The 18,152-nt window shown below is 43.7% G+C and overlaps 1 protein-coding gene across 3 annotated transcripts in view; it reads left to right on the top strand.

The window, feature by feature from the left end:
• The first annotated feature begins 1,215 nt into the window (after positions 1 to 1,215).
• Positions 1,216 to 18,152, top strand: part of bloc1s3 (biogenesis of lysosomal organelles complex-1, subunit 3) — a 21,158-nt gene continuing 4,221 nt past the window's right edge. Inside the window, exon 1 of one of the 3 annotated variants that reach the window (XM_043681063.1) lies at positions 1,216 to 1,308. The gene's annotated coding sequence lies outside the window, so the exon portion shown is untranslated. Of the gene's footprint in view, positions 1,382 to 18,152 lie in introns of all 3 variants that reach the window. The other 2 variants (XM_043681061.1, XM_043681064.1) reach the window with 2 other exon arrangements.

Below are 18,152 nucleotides of genomic sequence, written 5' to 3'. Positions count from 1 at the left end.
TTAGCATGAAACGTGATTGCAAAACAATGGTAGATATTATGGGCAAATAAATAAGGTGTTGTGAGGGGATGAAGTTAGGCCAGATACGCCTGTACAAACATCTGTTTCCCACTTGTACGGAGACACAGGAACAAACCCTAATTAAAGAGGTCATAAAGATCAGAGTGGCCTCCGGAGAGGCCCAGATGGAAAGAATATGCCTAACGATGACCTGCAGTGGGATGACGTCAAACGACCTTATGAGGCCAGAGATAAGCATTCTATCACGGACAAGGCCGGATAAGCAGGGGTGGTGGGATCAGTCTTAGGGAAGTGAATGATGTAAATGGGGGGGGAAAACAATGAAATAAGAAAAAATATGTAGGGACCCAAATTATATAAATTTTGAGAGTTTGTTGAATTTGGTGTGTTTTTGTTCCTGCCTTGGGGACATTACACCCACTTGCAAGTGTAAAAGAAAGGACACTGCTGATTCAGATTTTCGTCTCGGACTGCAATTATTGAAGTGAGTGAGCTTTGTTTCTCACACCGGCATCTCCAAATCATGTCTATATAGCGTTGTAACACCGATTTGCAGATTAAATCCACAGTCATTGCGTAAAAATCCTGGAACTCCACCGTCCCTCCCCCAATGCCATTGTGGTTCGACATTTAGCACAAGACTGCAGTGGTTCAGGAAGGCAACCTAGCACCACGTCAGAATGGCAACTAAGGATGGGCAATATATGCTGTCCAAGGGATGAGTGATGAGGGAGCATGCTTCTAAGGTGAAAGGTTTAGGTGGAAAACATGTTTTCACCCAGAGGATGGTGGAAATGTGGGGTGCACTGCCTGGGAGAGTAGCTGAGATAGGAATGCTTACAACCTTAAAAAAGTTAAAAATCACACCACACCAGGTTATGGTCCAACAGGTTTATTTGGAAGTACTATCTTTGGGAGCGCCGCTCCGAAAATTAGTACTTCCAAATAAACCTTATTCCTGAAGAAGGGCTTATGCCAGAAACATCGATTCTCCTGTTCCCTGGATGCTGCCTGACCTGCTGCGCTTTTCCACCAACACATTTTCAGCTCAGTGTTGAGACTATAACCTAGTGTTGAGTGATTTTAAACATTGTAACCTCAGGGTATTTCATCCTCCAGGCCTTCAGGAGGCGCTGTGGCCGTTGTAACGGGCCCTCCCTAAGCTGCATTGAACCTCCCAGATGCTAGAGGGCGCTGTCTGTCGTTATCACGTGATCAGACTCGGCCGTACATTGTTTTGCCGTTGGAGGTGAAGTGTGATTGTCTTATAAACGGACATCATTTCGAGTGAGTGTGAGAGATTGTGGTGACGGTCGGGGAGACTTTCTACGCACAAGTGTGGAAGCGTTGACCCGTGATTGTGAGTGTGTAATTATTTAGGCCTATACTGGCTTTCTGCGACGGAGATTCCGTTGGGCTGCCTTTGGAACCGATTTCCGGCTCGCGCTGCTGGGAAGGCGTCCAGCGGTGATTGGACAGCGGTACTACGATTGACAGCTAGGCAGACCAATAGGATCAAGTGAAGGCCAGCTGTCTGGGCGGACTGCTGTGGGTATTGTGACGGTAATGCGGAGGAAAGTGGGAGGCCATTCAGTCCGTCCACTCTGCCATCCTATCCATCAGAATGGCTGCCAATGAAGGGTTCATTCTGCTGTTTACTTGCGGTCCAGCTCGTGTTCCCAGAATGTGCTAGTTTTAGTAGTGGAGGGAGAATAGCTCTTCCAAGAGTCAATCTAGAAGCAAAGATCCGACAGGCTCCCTTCCTGTTTTGAATGATTGTGTGTGTGATTGATTGAATGATTGAACTCAATTTAGATCCAAAGTGTTTGGGGGTCAGTAAAGTACTTTTGTTGTCATTATTCATCGGTGATCAGGGTGAATTGAATAATGCTTTGACCAAAGCAGGGATGTGAGGGGTGAATAGTGCTGTGGATTGGCCTTAGGCAAAGGGCTGACCTGATATGTCAAGTGCTTACATCATTAGGACGAACTCAGATTTCTCCAGTTTCCTCATTTCCCCTCCCCCCATCTTGTCTCAGTCCCAACCCTCGAACTCAGCACCACCTTCCTAACCTGCAATCTTCTTCCTGACCTCTCCGTCCCCACCCCCACTCTGGCCTATCACCCTCACCTTAACCTCCTTCCACCGATCGCATTTCCAGTGCCCCTCCCCCAAGTCCCTCCTCCCTACCTTTTATCTTAGCCTGCTTGGAACACTCTCCTCATTCCTGAAGAAGGGCTCATGCCCGAAACATCAATTCTCCTGCTCCTTGGATACTGCCTGACCTGCTGTGCTTTTCCAGCAACACATTTTCAGTTCTGCTTACATCATTAGTCAAGGTCAAAAATGACACGATGCCAGGTTATAGTCAAATGGGTTAATTTGAAAAAGCTAGTTTTTAGAGGACTGCTCTGTCGTCAGGTGTCCACTAACACCTCCATATCATCATAATCTAATCTAATCTAATCTAATCTGGTGATATGTCCACCGGCACCTCCACATCATCATCTTTAGTAGTATGGGAAACTGGGCATGGATGTCATGGTGTTGAAATACTCAGAGGAGTTTATTGCAGATAACAATGATATTGCTCAGGCACAGAATTATCCAGACTAAGTGTAAGATCATAAGATATTGGAGCAGAATTAGGCCATTCGGTCCATCAAGTCTGATCCACCATTCGATCATGGCTGATCTGTTTCTCTAAACCCATTCTCCTGCCTTCTCCGATAACCCTTCATCCCCTTTAGTAATCAAGAAACTAATAATCTCTGTCTTAAATATGCTCAATGACTTTGCCTCCACAGCTTTCTACTGCAATAAATTCCATAGATTAACCACCCTCTGGCTGCAGAAATTACTCATCATCATAATTCTAAAGGGTCATCCCTTCATTCTGAGACTGTGCCATTGACTCCTAATGTCATCGTTTCTTTATGATCATTCCAGGCCTCTTAGTATTCTGTAAGTTTCAACCAGATTCCCCCCCTCATCCTTCTAAACTCCACTGAGTACAGACCCAGGATCATCAACTATTCCTCCTATGACTAGCCCATTGTCCCCAGGATCATTCTTGTAAATCTCTCCTGGACCTCATTCCATTGCCAGCATGTTCTTCCTTAGGTAGGGGGCCCAAAACTGCTCTCAGTATTCAAAATGCAGTCTGACCAGTGCCTTGTCCAGCCTTTAAAATCACACAAGACCAGGTTATAGTCCAACAGGTTTGTTTAAAGTACTAGCTTTTGGAACGCTGCTCCTTCATCAGGTAGCTGTGGAGCAAGATCATAAGACACACAATTTATAAATTCTGTTTCTTATGATCCTGCCGCACAGCTACCTGGTGATGGACAGGAGCTCTGTAAGCTATTACTTCCAAATAAACCTGGTGGACTATAACCTGGTGTTGTGTGACTTTTAAATCTGTCCACCCCAGTTCAGCACCGGCACCTCCACATCAAGTATGTCTCTGTTCTTGTATTCTCGAAATCTTGAAATAGATGCTAGCATTATGTTTCCTGGCCTAACTCTGAACTGAACCTGCACATTAACCTTTAAAAGAATCCTGAATTAGGACTCCCAAAAAAGTGGAGAGGGGAGACCAGCAAGATAATGAGGAAAGGGATCAGTCTGAGATTTGTACAGTTGGCGAAAGGAGCAAGTCAAACAGACAGGAACAAAGTAGAGAACGAGGTAGGACTGATAAATTAAACTGCGCTTATTTCAATGCAAGAGGGCTACCAATAAGGCAGATAAACTCTGCATGGTTGGAAACATGGGACTGATGTTAAAGTACCTATTGGAGACGGTTCAGGGAAACCCTCATGGACTCTACCTGTAAGCCTCTCCTGGTTCGTCCCAGCAATCGTACTCTGTGGTAGTGTGGAATTGAAAACTCTTACAGACAGTTTAGTTTAAATTATTACCTTTATTTACCAATGGCATTAATGTTACAATTTAACATAGCTCAAGCCTGGTTCATAGGTATCTAAGGTTTTAAAACCATTAGCAGAGTAGTGCCGCCAGCTCTTACCCCTAAGAGCTCTCTCAGGCTACTCTCCTTATTGCTGCAAACAAACTGTCTTTATACAGAAATTGGTACTGAGATTACAAAAACACCACATGTCCTTAATCAGGTAAGCAGCAACAAAATGGCAAAAGTTGGTAGAGGAAGAGAAGCTAATTGACAGGTCTGAGTATGTTTGACTAATTAAGCTACATGTACATCAAAGTGGGAAACCCTGATCAAGCCAGGCCCAAACAGCCAATTGTCTTGAGCTGAATAAGCTCTCTTTTAACAGTATGTTATAACAAGAGACTAGTCTAAACTATGTGGAAAAGATCATGAGGTAACCTCCCTCAGCTAACATGCCCAGTACCATTGTCCTACAAAATGAGTTTTTAAAAAATCATCTTAGATTCCCAAAATGCAAACTAAATTTATAACATTCCCAGAGCTCAAACTCCAGGGAACAACACACAAACATTCAATCCATGACAAGCAAGTGTTCAGTCAAATCAGTTCACAAAGAGTTAACCTTTCCACCAGCTTCTGTCCTGTTTTCTCTCTCTCTCTCTCTCTCTCTCTCTCTCTCTCTCTGATCTCCGTCTCAGTCTCTTCTCCCCCCGCCCTCACTGTGGTCAAGCGCTTTCCTGTTATCCTGTTTAGTTCTCCTATGTGTAGCAGATGTGTCAAACGTAAGGCTACAAACCTTCTCACTGGGATATTGCAATTACAGAGACATGGCTCAGGGATGGACAGGACAGGACAGTTCTAGGATGTAGATGCTATAGGAAGGGGGGGGCAAGAGAGGAGGGGAGAGTGGCATTTTTGATTAGGATTAACATTTTGGTTGTACTTCGGGCTATTTACATCCAGGGGCATTATTTGGGTGGAACTGAGAAATAAGAAGTGATGATCACCTTATTGGGGTTGTACTATCAACCCCCAATAGTCAGCAGGAAATTGAGGAGAAACAAATTTGTAAGGAGATCTCCGTTATCTGTAGGAATAATAGGGTGGCCATGGTAGGGGATTTTATCTTTCCAAATAAAGATTGGGACTGCTATAGTGTTAAGAGCTTGGATGGAGAGGAGTTTGTTAAATGTGTACAAGAAAATGTTCTGATTAAGTGTGTGGATGTACCTACTGGAAAAGATACAAAACTTGACCTACTCTTAGGAAATAAGGCAGGACACAGTGATTGAGGTGTCGGGGGAGGGGGAGCACTTGCGGACCAGGGACCAAAATGTTATTAGTTTTAAAACAATAATGGAAAAGGATAGACCGGATCTAAAAAGTTGAAGTTCTAAATTGGAGGAATGATGGTATTAGGCAAGAACATTCAAAAGTTGATTGGGAATGGATGTTTGCAGGTAAAGGGATGGTTGGAAAATACGAAGCCTTCAGAAATGAGATAATTAGAACCCAGATACACTATCTTCCTAATGGGGCGAAGGACAAGGCAGGGAGCTGTTGGGAATGCTGGATGACTACAAAAATTAAGGTATTGGTCAAGAAAAAGGGGGAAGCATATGTCAAGTATGGGCATCAGGGATCAAGTGAATCCCTAGAAGAGTATAAAGGCAGTATGGAGTATACTTATGAAGGAAATCAGGCGGGCATAAAGAGGACATGAGATAGCTTTTGCAAATAGGGTTAAGGAGAATCCAAAATGAGTCTGCAAATACATTAAGGACAAATGGGTAACTAGAGAGAGTATAGGGCCCCTTTAAGATCAGCAAGACCACCTAAGTGTGGAACCGCAGAAGATGGAGGAAATACTAAACAAAAACTTTGTGTAAGGATGATATGGAAGATATTAAACACAGGATTCTTGGCAATGTGGAGGAACAGCGGGATCTTGGTGTGCAGTTACATAGATCCCTTAAAATTGCCACCCAGGTGGACAGGCTTGTTAAGAAAGCATATGGTGTTTTGGCTTTCATTAACAGGGGGATTGAGTTTAAGAGCCGTGAGATCTTGTTGCAGCTCTATTTAAACTTTGGTTAGACCGCACTTGGAATACTGTGTCCAGTTCTGGTCACCCTATTATAGGAAAGATGTGGATGCTTTGGAGAGGGTTCAGAGGAGGTTTACCAGGATGCTGCCTGGAATGGAGGGCTTATCTTACAAAGAGAAGTTGACTGAGCTTGGACTTTTTTCATTGGAAAAAAGAAGGAAGAGAGGGGACCTAATTGAGGTGTACAAGATAGTGAGAGGCATAGATAGAGTTGATAGCCAGAAACATTTTCCCAGGGCAGAAATTGTTAACACGAGGGGTCATAGTTTTAAGCTGTTTGGCGGAAAGTATAGACGGGATGTCAGAGGTGGGTTCTTTACGCAAAGAGTTGTGAGATCATGGAATGTGTTGCCAGCAGCAGTTGTGGAAGCGAGGTCATTGGAGATATTTAAGAGACTACTGGACATGCATATGGTCACAGAAATTTGAGAGTTTGTACATTAGGTTTACCTCACATGAGGATCAAACATCATGGGCTGAAGGGCCTGTACTGTTCTATGTTCTATATACAATGTGGGGAAATAAGTAATGATATCTTGAAAAATGTCCACATTACAGGGGAGGATGTGTTGGACGACTTAAAATGCAAAAAGATGCATAAATCCCCATGACCTGACCAGGTGTACCTTAGAACTTTGTGGTAAGCAAGAAGTGATTGCCCTTCGCTGAGATATTTGTATTATTGATAGCCATGGGTGAGGTGCCGGATGACAAGAGGTTGGCTAATGTGGTGCCCCTAATTAAGAAAGATGGTAAGGAAAAGCCAGGGAACTGTAGTCTGGTGAGCCTGACATCAGTGGTGGGCAAGTTGTTGGAATCCTGACGGACAAGATTTACATGTATTTGGAAAGGCAAGGACTGATTATGGACTTGGATGGAAATTTGGAGCTGGTGATGTTCCCATATATCTTGTATTTACATGGCTGCTGCACTGCAGTTTCTGATCAGTGGTAACCCCCAGGCAGTATTCTCTCTAAGCCACATGACTGTGCAGCCGTTTTGAGGTTCCACATGCATTCATCGGTTTGATTGGCGTGGCCTTCTGGTTTCAGAAGTCACTGCTGTGCTCAGACCTTGGAGGTGCAAGCACTGAGAATGTATATTATAGGGAGTATTGTACCCATCGTGTTGATAATGGTGAATTAGGTGATGGTTATGCCTAATGGAAAAGTCAAGTGGCAAAGATTATGTCTTCTTTTGTTGGACATGGTCATTTTCTGGCACTTGTATGGATCAAATGTTACTTGCTACTTGATATTGTCCAGGATATTGCATTTGGACTGCTGTAGTATCTGGTGCAGAATATTGCATAAATTAACCTGCCCACATCTGATGTAATAATGGAGGGGATTATCATTGCTGAAGCAACTGAAGATGGTTAAGCTGAAGACACTTGCCCTGAGGAAGCTCCAGGTGGGAGAGCATTTGTCTGAATATCTAAAGGTCATTGGTTCACTGCTGGATTTCAGCAATAATTGTGACTTTTGGGCTCTTGTGCGGTAATAGTGTCCATACCTCTGGTCTGGAGACCTTCACCCTATCTGCTGCAACTGTGTGTATTAACATCTCTGAGCAGGTTGATTTGAAATACCTATCTTAAGAAAGTTTGACCCAGACTCGAGTCCCACCTGCTCCAGAGGTGTGTCCGAACCTTTCTGGACACATGGATTTAAAATACCTCTATGTGAGAAAGTGATGCAGTGGTAGAGGTACTGTCTCTTCCTTTGAGCCAGTAAGCTTGGGTTCAAGTCCCACCTTCTCCGGAGGTTTATAATAATATTCCTGAACGGGCTGATCAGAAACTATCTACCCTGAGGAAGTGGTACAGTGATAGTGTTCCTAAGCTTGAACCAAAAGGCCTGGGTTCAGGTTCCACCTGCTGCAGAGGGGTATAACAACATCTGAGTAAGTTGATTCTAAATATTTTGCCTTCAGCCAAACTATTCCGTAAATGCCAAATCTCATCTCATCTGATCTTGGAAGCTCAACAGACTTGATTCTCATTAGGACTCAGATGAGGGATTGCCTGGGAATACCAGGCCATCCATCTTGTAGTGAAGTGGTAGTGACCATATCTCACTTTTAGGTAGACCTCTCTTACACTCTTCATTAATCCAGGGTTGATCCCTGGCTAGATGATAATGCTAAGATGAGACATGCCAGGCCACAAGGTTTCTGATTGATGTTACTGATGGTCCACTGCACCTCATGGATTCTCAGAGTTGCTAGTTTTTTTGAAGTCTATCCCATTTAGCACAGTGATGGTGCCACTCAACATGATGGAGATTATTCTCAATGTGTAGATCGGCTTTCATCTCCCTAAGGACTCTGCAGTGGTCTTACCGATATAGTCAGGAACAGACGCATCTGCAGCAGGCAGATTGGGGAGGATGGGGTCAAGTATGTTTCTCCTTACTGTTGTTTTCCTCGCAGACCCATCTAGCAGCTATGTCCTTTAGGAGTCGACCAGGTCCGTTAATAGCAGTACTGCTAAGCCACTGTTGAAGACTCCCATTCTGCGCCCCCTGCCACCTTCAGTGCCTCCTGTGAGCAGTCTTCAATATGAAGTACTGATTCATAATTGAGGGGAGGGCAATACATGATAATCAACAGGAGGGTTACCCAAGCTATGTTTGATCTGATGCCTTGAGCCTTCACGGGGTCAGAACACTCCCAGGACAATTCCCTCCTGACTCTGCCACTACTTCTGCTGAGTCTGTCCTGTTCTTGCGATAGGACATACCCAGGGTGGTGATTATGCTGAGTGAAACATTGTCTGTAAGGTATTATTCTGTGAGTAGCAGTGTCAGGCTCTTGCTTGACTAGTCCATGAGTTAGGTTCTCCTAATTTTGGTACTGACCCCCAAATGTTATTGTGGAGGATCTTGAAGGGATGACTCGGTGTGTTTGCCGTTATTGTTTATGGTGGTTTAGTCAAAACTTGGTGGTCTCTCCAGTTTCATTTCTTTTTTGAAAGCTTCTCGTGAGTGGTTAGGCAGGGCAACTCACAAGTCAGCAATGAGTCAATCATATTACTGTGTCTGTAGGTTATATCAGGCAGGGAAGGCACCTGTCCTCTTCGGAAGGATTAAAGTGAATTAAATGAGTTTGTAAGATAATCAGTAATGGTTTCATGATCATCATTGGACTTTTAATACTAAATTTTTATTGAGTGCAAATTCAACCTTCCTTTGTGATATTGCTGGGTCCCCAGAACATTACCTAGGATTACCAGTCCAACTATAAAGCCAGGAGTTGGCCAAACCTAGAGCAAAGATTATGCTCTTTATAATATTCTCTACTGAAATATTTCACTTACAGTCTGCCTCCTGTCAACACTCAGTGCTCAACATGTTTCTCTCTCTAAGGTCCACCTTGCCGCCCAACATACAAACACTTCTCCCGCTCAAGGTAAGAACACCATGCTCAAAAGACCCTCACTCCAAGCATGTCCCACTTACTCATTTAGAGATAAAATAGAATCATAGGATAGAATCCTTACAGTATGGAAACAGGCCATTTGGCCCAACAAGTCCACATCGATCCTCCGAAGAGTAACCCACCCAGACCCATTCCCCTACCTATTACTCTACATTTACCCCTGACTTAATGCACATAACCTACATATCCCTGAACACTATGGGCAATTTAGCATAGCCAATTCACCTAAACTGCACATCTTTGGATTGTGGGAGGAAACTGGAACACCCGGAGGAAACCCACGCAGACACTGGGAGAACATGCAAAGTCCACACAGGCACCTGAGGCTGGAATCAAACCCAGGTCCCTGGCCCTTTGAGGCAGCAGTGCTAACCACTCAGCCACTAAGCCACCCATAGATCCTGAAATCCAACATGTTCTTTTGCCTGAAACGTTGATTTTCCTGCTCCTCAGATGCTGCCTGACCTGCTATGCCTTTCCAGCAGCATACTCTTGACTCTAATCTCCAGCAGCAGCAATACTCACTTTCGCCTAGCACATGATGCTGCAGTTTAGCAACACTTACTTAAAGTAACATAGTTGGCATAAAAAAAGTTCAAGGAATTTTATCAAAGGTGGAGTCAGCAGTAACAGAGGCTTGCCATCGTTATGAAAACCTGGAATTGCGAGAATGAGGGCTATTGCGCTGCCTGATTTGGTTTACCTGGAGTTCCCAAGCTGAAGTGAGCTGTCCTGCAGCACTAAAGCTACCAGCCCAAAAGACAGAAGCCACCACTGTGGCTGACCTGTTGAAAGTCCCTTTTCCCAAACTCTCCCTAACTAAAGCTGCAGATTTTCTCTCTTCCTCTGCCATTTGGGCTGTCCTACCCCCATGACCTCGCTTACCAAGACCATGGAAACCACCTCTTTCCACCCTTCCCTACTAACCTTCCTGGCTGCTTCATGCAGTAACTGAGTGGCCACTGGACTGCAAATGTGCAGGTGAACTGTGCGCAGAGCATCGATAAATCCCAGGAGCTGCACACACTCTACAGCAGGACAAGTACTGGGACAATCCAAGAAAATCTGTGACAATCTTTGATGTTCCCAGAATGGCCTGATAGAGACTTACAAAATTATGAAAGACATGGATAGAATGGATAGTTTTTTTTCAGGATAGAAATCTCAATTACTAGGTGAAATAGATTTAAGGGTAAAAGGGGAATGGTTAAATGAGATGAGATGGGAAAGTTTTTTTTTACACAGAGGGATCTTCCTGAGGAAGTGGTGGATGCAGGTACAGTTACAATGTTTAAAAGGAGATTAGAGAAGTACATGAATAAGAAAGGTTTGGAGAGTTGTGGGCCTGGCGCAGGCAGGTGGGATGAGTTTAGTTTGGGATTATGCTTGGCATGGACAGGTTGGACTGAAGGGTCTGTTTCCGTGCTGTATGACAAAATGACTATAAGATTTTTTTTTCCCAGGCAAGTCAGACCCCAGACCCTATCTTGACAAATTGTACTTTATTTTGTTTTGGTTTTATCAAAGTGATTGTTTGCTGAACCACAAGTACATAATACTGCAGCCAAAACAGGCTGTTATTGCATTAGTTCTGCTTTCCCATTTGTTGAATTGTTCATCGTCCTGTCCAATTTAACCCTCCTAACAGTCTGGTTTGGAGATACCATTTATCAAGTCCCACACTACACCCTGTATGTAGCACCTCAAAAGGTTTAAGTCCCTTGGAAAGTTAAATTTTAAACTAGATCTGCCTTAGTATCTTATTGGAGCTAAGAGATACTTAAGCTTCACTGCACTGAGCTTAAATAGCCACCTCTGAGTTTTTATCTGTTCTGGGACCAATTCTTCCTCTTCATTGGAAAGGACCAAACTCAGTACATCCCTCTCAGGAGTGATGTTCAACACAGTCATCCTGTCCCAAAGTCTTCACAGAACTAAAACACTGCACAAAGTTAAAAATGTAAATAAAATATTCCTTCATTCACCTACCCCCCCCCCCCCCCCCCAATGGTGAAAAATTAGATTCGAGTACTTTTAAGAACCTCTGCGTCCCATTATTTGTCATGCTATGTAGAAGCAATCTAAAACAAACAGTCCGTTCCTGCTCCAAATCCATTCACTCTATCCCCAGGCTTCAAAAACTGCTTTTAAAAGTCACTACAGTTTACAGATAACTAGCTAAGTATGAACTTCAGGCAAACAGAAAACCCACCAGTTACAGGCTAAACCCAGAAACCCAAGCTTGCAGCAACTAACATTAAAAATTATATGTGTAAATCACACAGTTTACATCGCATAATGGACACCATCTTTCCCCTCCTCCCATGCAACAGCTGACTTGTGCACAGAAAGATCCCACAAAACTACAGTGAATTAATGCCCAGATCATCTGCTTCTTCTCTGCATCGATGCTGCCAATGCTGCTCAATGTATTCTAATACATTCAGTTTTCTGATTTCCACCAACCACAACATTTTGCTTCTGTTTCACAGGGTTGTTAGAGCACAGAAAGAGACCATTTGGCCTATGATATCTGCACTGGTACTCTAAATGAGTAAATTTCATCTTATGCACTCCCTGCCTGAAATGCCTTCTATTTTTCTTTTTCAGGTAATAATCCTGTTCCTTCTTGCATTCCTGAATTGTACTTCTATCACATTCTGAGACAGCACATTCTAGATCCTGACCACCCACTGTATGAGCAAAGTTTCTCCTTGCTTCACTGTTGCTTCGTTTGCCCGTTTCCTTAAATCTGTCCTTTCTTGTTCACAATCTTCATAGTTTTCCTGCATCTATTCTATACAGACCCTCTCATGATTTTGAGCACCTCTACAAAATCTCTTCTTTGGCTTCATTTCTCGAAGGAACTCAGTCTCAACTACCTTAATCTTTCTTCATACTGAACTATTCTTGTAAATCCTTTCTGCACTACTTTCAGTGGCTTCACAATTTTCCTAAAATGTGGTGCCCAGAAATAGTAATGATATTGAATGTCAACAGAAGATCTCTCTTGTTGGATATGGTCATAAGGGCGGCATGGTGGCTCAGTGGTTAGCACTACTGCCTCACAGCACCAGGGTCCTGGGTTCGATTCCCACTTGTCTGTGTAGAGTTTGCACTTTCTCCGTGTCTGTGTGGGTTTCCTCCAGGTGCTCCAGTTTCCTCCCACAATCCAAAGATGTGCAGATCAGGTGAATTGGCCATGCTAAATTGCCCACAGTGTTAGGACAATCACCTGATGAAGGAGCGTCGCTCTGAAAGCTAGTGTGCTTCCAATTAAACCTGTTGGACAATAACCTGGTGTTGTGTGATTTTTAACTTTGTACACCCCAGTCCAACACCAGCATCTCCGAATCTTTCTTATTCCTGTGTTTTACCCAGATAGTTTTGCTGGATGAAGCTTCCAAAATATCTTCTCTTAGAGTAACATTTTAAGAGGCATTTGGATGAGTATATGAATAGGAAGGGTTTGGAGGGATATGGGCTGGGTGCTGGCGGGTGAGGCTACATTGAGTTGGGATATCTGGTTGGCCTGGACGAGTAGGACCGAACGATTTGTTTCCATGCTGTACATCTCTATGACTGTGTTTTGAAGAAGGGAACTCCAAAGATTCTTAAACCCTCTTAGACAAAAAACTGTTTTCTCATCTCAGTTTTAAATGGGTAATGCCTTATTTTTAAATTATTACCCTAGTTCTAGATTCTTCCACACGAGGCATCATCCTTTCAATATCCTCCTGGTCAAGTCTCCCCAGGATCTGATATATTTCAATTAAGTCGCCTCTGCCTCTTCTGAACTCCAGCAGAAACATGCCTAACTTGTCTAGCCTTTCATTATAAAGCCATCTGCTCATTCCAAGTGTTAGACAAGTAAAGTGCAGTCCTCTGAAATTCAACTCTTTAAACCACACTTGTACCAAATCTGTAACGATGTCAAGGGCTGTGTAGTTCTAGTGGAACTGAGCATGAGTCAACAGTCTAAGTGTAACTTGATAGCACTGTTGAAGACTTCCGTCACTTTGCTGATGATCATGATGACTCATAAAGTGGTAATTGGCCAGATTAGATTTGCCCTGCTTCTTGTGAATAGGATATGTGTGGGCAGTTTCCCAAATTTATGCCAATGTTGTAGCTGTATTGGAGCAGCTAGGCTAGGGATGTTGCAAGTTCAGGAGCATAAATTTTTAGTATTATCCTTAGAATAATACTAAATAGGGCTTATAGTCTTTGCAGAGTCCAGTGCCTTCAGCTAGTTTCTTGATATCACATGGATTTAGTTGATGAATGATGTCTGTGATGCTGAGATTTCAGAGAGGTGTCATTGGATCATCAACTCTGCACTCCTGGCCAACAGTATTTCAGTTTCATCTTTCACACTGATGTATTCAGCTCCTCAATCATTGAGGATGGGAATATTTGAAGGGTTGTTTAATGGTGGAATTGTCCACTATTCATTCACCTGAGAGCTCAGGCATGCATGTAATCCTGTACTGCAGCTTCACCAGGTTGACACCTGATGTGTGTGGGTGTGCCTGATGCTCCTCCGAGCATGCCTTCTTGCACTCTTCATTGAACCCACCGCTGATCCCCTGGCTTATTGAACCAAAATTCGACCTTAGTGCATGGATATATTTATTCTTATACTCCAGTACTTTGCAATAAAGACCAACATCTTTGTCTTGGAGAAAGTGAGGACTGCAGATGCTGGAGATCAGAGCTGAAAAATGTGTTGCTGGAAAAGCGCAGCTGTCCGCCACCTCCAAACAGACCCCACCACCAGGGATATATTTCCCTCCCCTCCCCTGTCAGCGTTCCGGAAAGACCACTCCTTCCGCGACTCCCTCGTCAGGTCCACACTCCCCACCAACCCAACCTCCACTCCCGGCACCTTCCCCTGCAACCGCAAGAAATGCAAAACTTGCGCCCACACCTCCCCCCTCACTTCCCTCCATGGCCCCAAGGGATCCTTCCATATCCGTCACAAGTTTATCTGCAACTCCACATACATCATTTACTGCATCCGCTGCAACCGATGTGGCCTCTTCTACATTGGGGAGACAGGCTGCCTACTTGCGGAACATGCAGGTCCTTGGCTTCGTCCATCGCCAGACCATGGCAACACGATGCCTCATCTTCCACTTAGGAACCCTCCAACCACAAGGGATGAATGCAGATTTCTCCAGCTTAGAAGGGCTTATGCCCAAAACATCGATTCTCCTGCTCCTTGGATACTGCCTGACCTGCTGCGCTTTTCCAGCAACACATTTTTCAGCAACATCTTTGTCTTCCCAAGTTGCCTGCTGTCTATCTTCCTCAGCTGCCTGCTTGTCCTCCTAGGCTCAAGCATTCCTAACACATGGGCCTTCAAGTTTCTTTCAACATCAGTATATACATGTTTCTTGACTTTTTGAAAACATCTGCTTTTCTAATTTTAAGGACAAAATAAATATATTCATAAACCCCACATTATTCCCTATCTGCTATCTTGGTGTCCACTCCTGTCTCTATCTCTTTGCAGCTTCTGTGTTCACTCCTCACAATTTGTGTTTCCTCCAAGCTTTGTATTGTCAGCACTCTTGGTACGTTCCATGTTTAAAAACTTTTTAAAAGATGTTTGATTTCCCAGTGACCAACTTAAAGGAATTGTCTAATATTTTAAGTTTACTAAAGTATTGTAATAAACAAACTAAAAGCAACAGTGAATGTATTTAATTTTCCGAAGATTTTCCTTTTTATAGATGCACCAGACAGCAATCAGAAAGACTCTTTAATATACCACAGCTCATTCACCTCAAGCCCAGAATTAATCAGATCAAAATAGCATGTCAACTATGTGTCAGTGTTAGATTTTAGAATTTGCTTTGCAAAGTAACCACCATGTGGTGGCATTAAGGTCTGTGGCTGCCCAAAGACAAGATTAGATTAATCTCAAACTCCAACTATTTGATGCAGTGCGAAAAACATAAGTTGTTTGTGACCTTAATGAAAGACCTTAATGAATCTGTGTGGTTGATCATTTCCTGTTGCCTCCCAGGTCCCCACCCACCAACATATATGAGGGACCTTCTCTTTGCTTCTTGCTGACTTTGATCTCAGTACAAGCGGCTCCTCCATGTCTACTCCTGGTCTTATTTCTGTATTTCCTGCTGCTCATATGCCTTGCTGTCTCTTTGTTCCTCTTACATCTGAATTCAAAGACTATAGAAATAAGTTTTCTGATTTTTTTTCTCTCTCTCTGCAGGCCACAGAAACATCTGTCTGTGCCTCGGACTAGAGAGTCCCCTAACACAATTGATCTCTTGGAACCTGACGTACCCCTCATTGCATTAGAGCCAGTCTCAATACCAGAAACTTGGCTGTTCGCGCTACATTCCCCTGAGAATCCATCACCTCCTACATTTTTTCAAAACAGCATACTTGTTTGAAATGGGGATAGTCAAAGAAGACTCCTGCACTACCTGCCTACCTCTCTTACCTTTCCTGAATTTAACCCATCTATGTGACTGTATCTGCGACTTTCCCCCTTTCTATAACTGCCATCCATCACATACTGTTGTCGTTGCAAATTCCTCATTGCCTCTAACAGTCTCTCCAACCGATCCATTCGATCTGATATGATTTGCAACCAACAGCGTTTATTGCAGATATAATCCGCAGTAACCCGTAAACTCTCCTCTCCTTAAATTCCCACATCTGACAAGAGGCGCATATCGCTCTACTCTACTTCAATTTCTCCAGCTCCTCCAATTCCTACCTCCCATCCTTGCTGTTCCTACAATCATAGCTTCTTATTCTGAAGGAACAGCAGAGAGGGAACCCAACATTGGAGGAGCTGGAACAGCATTGTGGAAGACAGAATCTGTGATTCGAGGAGCAACCCCTTTTAGGTTCTGTCTTATACACTTATTCACCAGCCAGTCAAATTGTACGTTGTTTGCCGACTCCCTGTGCTTTCAAATAGTCAGCCCCAAACCAGAGGTGGCATAATGTATGGTAATATTGTATGGGGCAATCTTTCTTGAGTTTGCTACTCCCATTGTCTTGGCTTACTGATGGTTTTTCAAGGGTGAATTTGCCCACTTCCCCCTGTGTAGTTTGACTGTTGACTCCCAGCTGTGAGCGCATTCAGTACTCTGCATTTTTCCAAGTTTTAACTTTGGAACATAGATACATTGAGTTAGTGGGCAAATGTCTGGCAGATGGAATACAGTGTGAGTAAATGTGAAGTCATACATTTTAGTTGGAGTAACTAAATAAATTATTATTGAATGGTAAAAAGTTGCAGCATGCTGATTTGCAGAGGACCTGAGTGTCCTTGTGCATGAATTGCAGAAGGTTGGTCTGCAGGTACAACAAGTAATTCGGAAGGCAAATGGAATTTTGTCCTTCATTGCTAAAGGGGTTGAGTTTAAAAGCAGAGAGGCAATGTTACAGCTGTACAAGATGCTAGTGAGGCCACCCCTGGAGTACTGTGTGCAGATTTAGTCTCCTTAAGAAAGGGTGTACTTGCACTGGAGGAGGTGCAGAGGAGGTTCACTAGGTTGTTTCCGGAATTGGGGGATTTGGTTTATGAGGGGAGACTGAGTAGATTGGGATTATATTCATTGGAGTTCAGAAGAATGAGGAGGGATCTTATAGAAACATATAAAATTATGAAGGGAATCGATAAAATAGAAATAGAGAGGATGTTTCCACTGGCAGGTGAAACCAGGACAAGACGGCATGGCCTCAAGATTAGAGGGAGCAGGTTTAGAACTGAACTGAGAAGGAGCTTCTTCACCCAGAGGGTTGTTAATCTATGGAATTCCATGCCCAGGGAAGTAGTTGACGCTACTTCAGTAATCGTTTTTAAAGCTAAGGTCGATATTTTTTTGAAAAATAAAGGAATTAAGGGATATGGTGAAAATGCAGCTAAGTGGAGTTGAGGCCATGAAAAGATCGGTCATGATCTTATTGAGTGGCGGGACAGGCTTGAAGGGCCAGGTGGCCTGCTCCTGCTCCTTGTTCTATACGTTCTTATATATTCTTTGGAAGAAATTCCAAATTGAATACTAGCTGGAAGATCCACTTTGTCAATTCTTCTATCCCCCCCATCACACCAGGACAAATCTTCCAAGTGCATTAAATTACCACAGATGAGTCTGTTCAACCAGGGGCCATTTTCCTCCTGCATTCTGTTTGGTACTCCTCAGGAAGGTAGCATACAGACTCTGTACTTATTTTTTATTTCAAAAATATACTTTATTCATATATATTTAATCTATACAATTGGACATGTCATCATTCTGTAAGCATTCCATTTCTTTGCATGTCGAAACAGGGTGATCATTCATATTCACAGGTTGGTGCGATTACATTGAGCTGAGGCGCCAGCGGAGCCCAAATGACTGCGCGGGCCCCCTGTTCTTCTTAGGCAGGCAGATGTTAGACGGTGGTCTTTCCCCACCGCGCCTTGGCGGCAGCTGCCCCAAGCTTCAGCGCGTCCCTCAACACGTAGTCCTGGACCTTGGAATGTGCCAGTCTGCAAAACTCAGTCGGGGTCAACTCCTTCAGCTGGAAGATCAACAGCTTTCGGACCGCCTGGAGAGCGCCCTTCACCGAAATGATGATCCTCTAGGCACAGTTGATGTTCGTCTCGGTGTGCATCCCGGGGAACAGGCCGTAGAGCA

The sequence above is a fragment of the Chiloscyllium plagiosum genome, chromosome 41, assembly GCF_004010195.1.
Source record: "Chiloscyllium plagiosum isolate BGI_BamShark_2017 chromosome 41, ASM401019v2, whole genome shotgun sequence".
Lineage (NCBI taxonomy): Eukaryota > Metazoa > Chordata > Chondrichthyes > Orectolobiformes > Hemiscylliidae > Chiloscyllium > Chiloscyllium plagiosum.
Note: the sequence above shows the minus strand (reverse complement) of the source record. Positions and strands in the feature narration are given on the sequence as shown.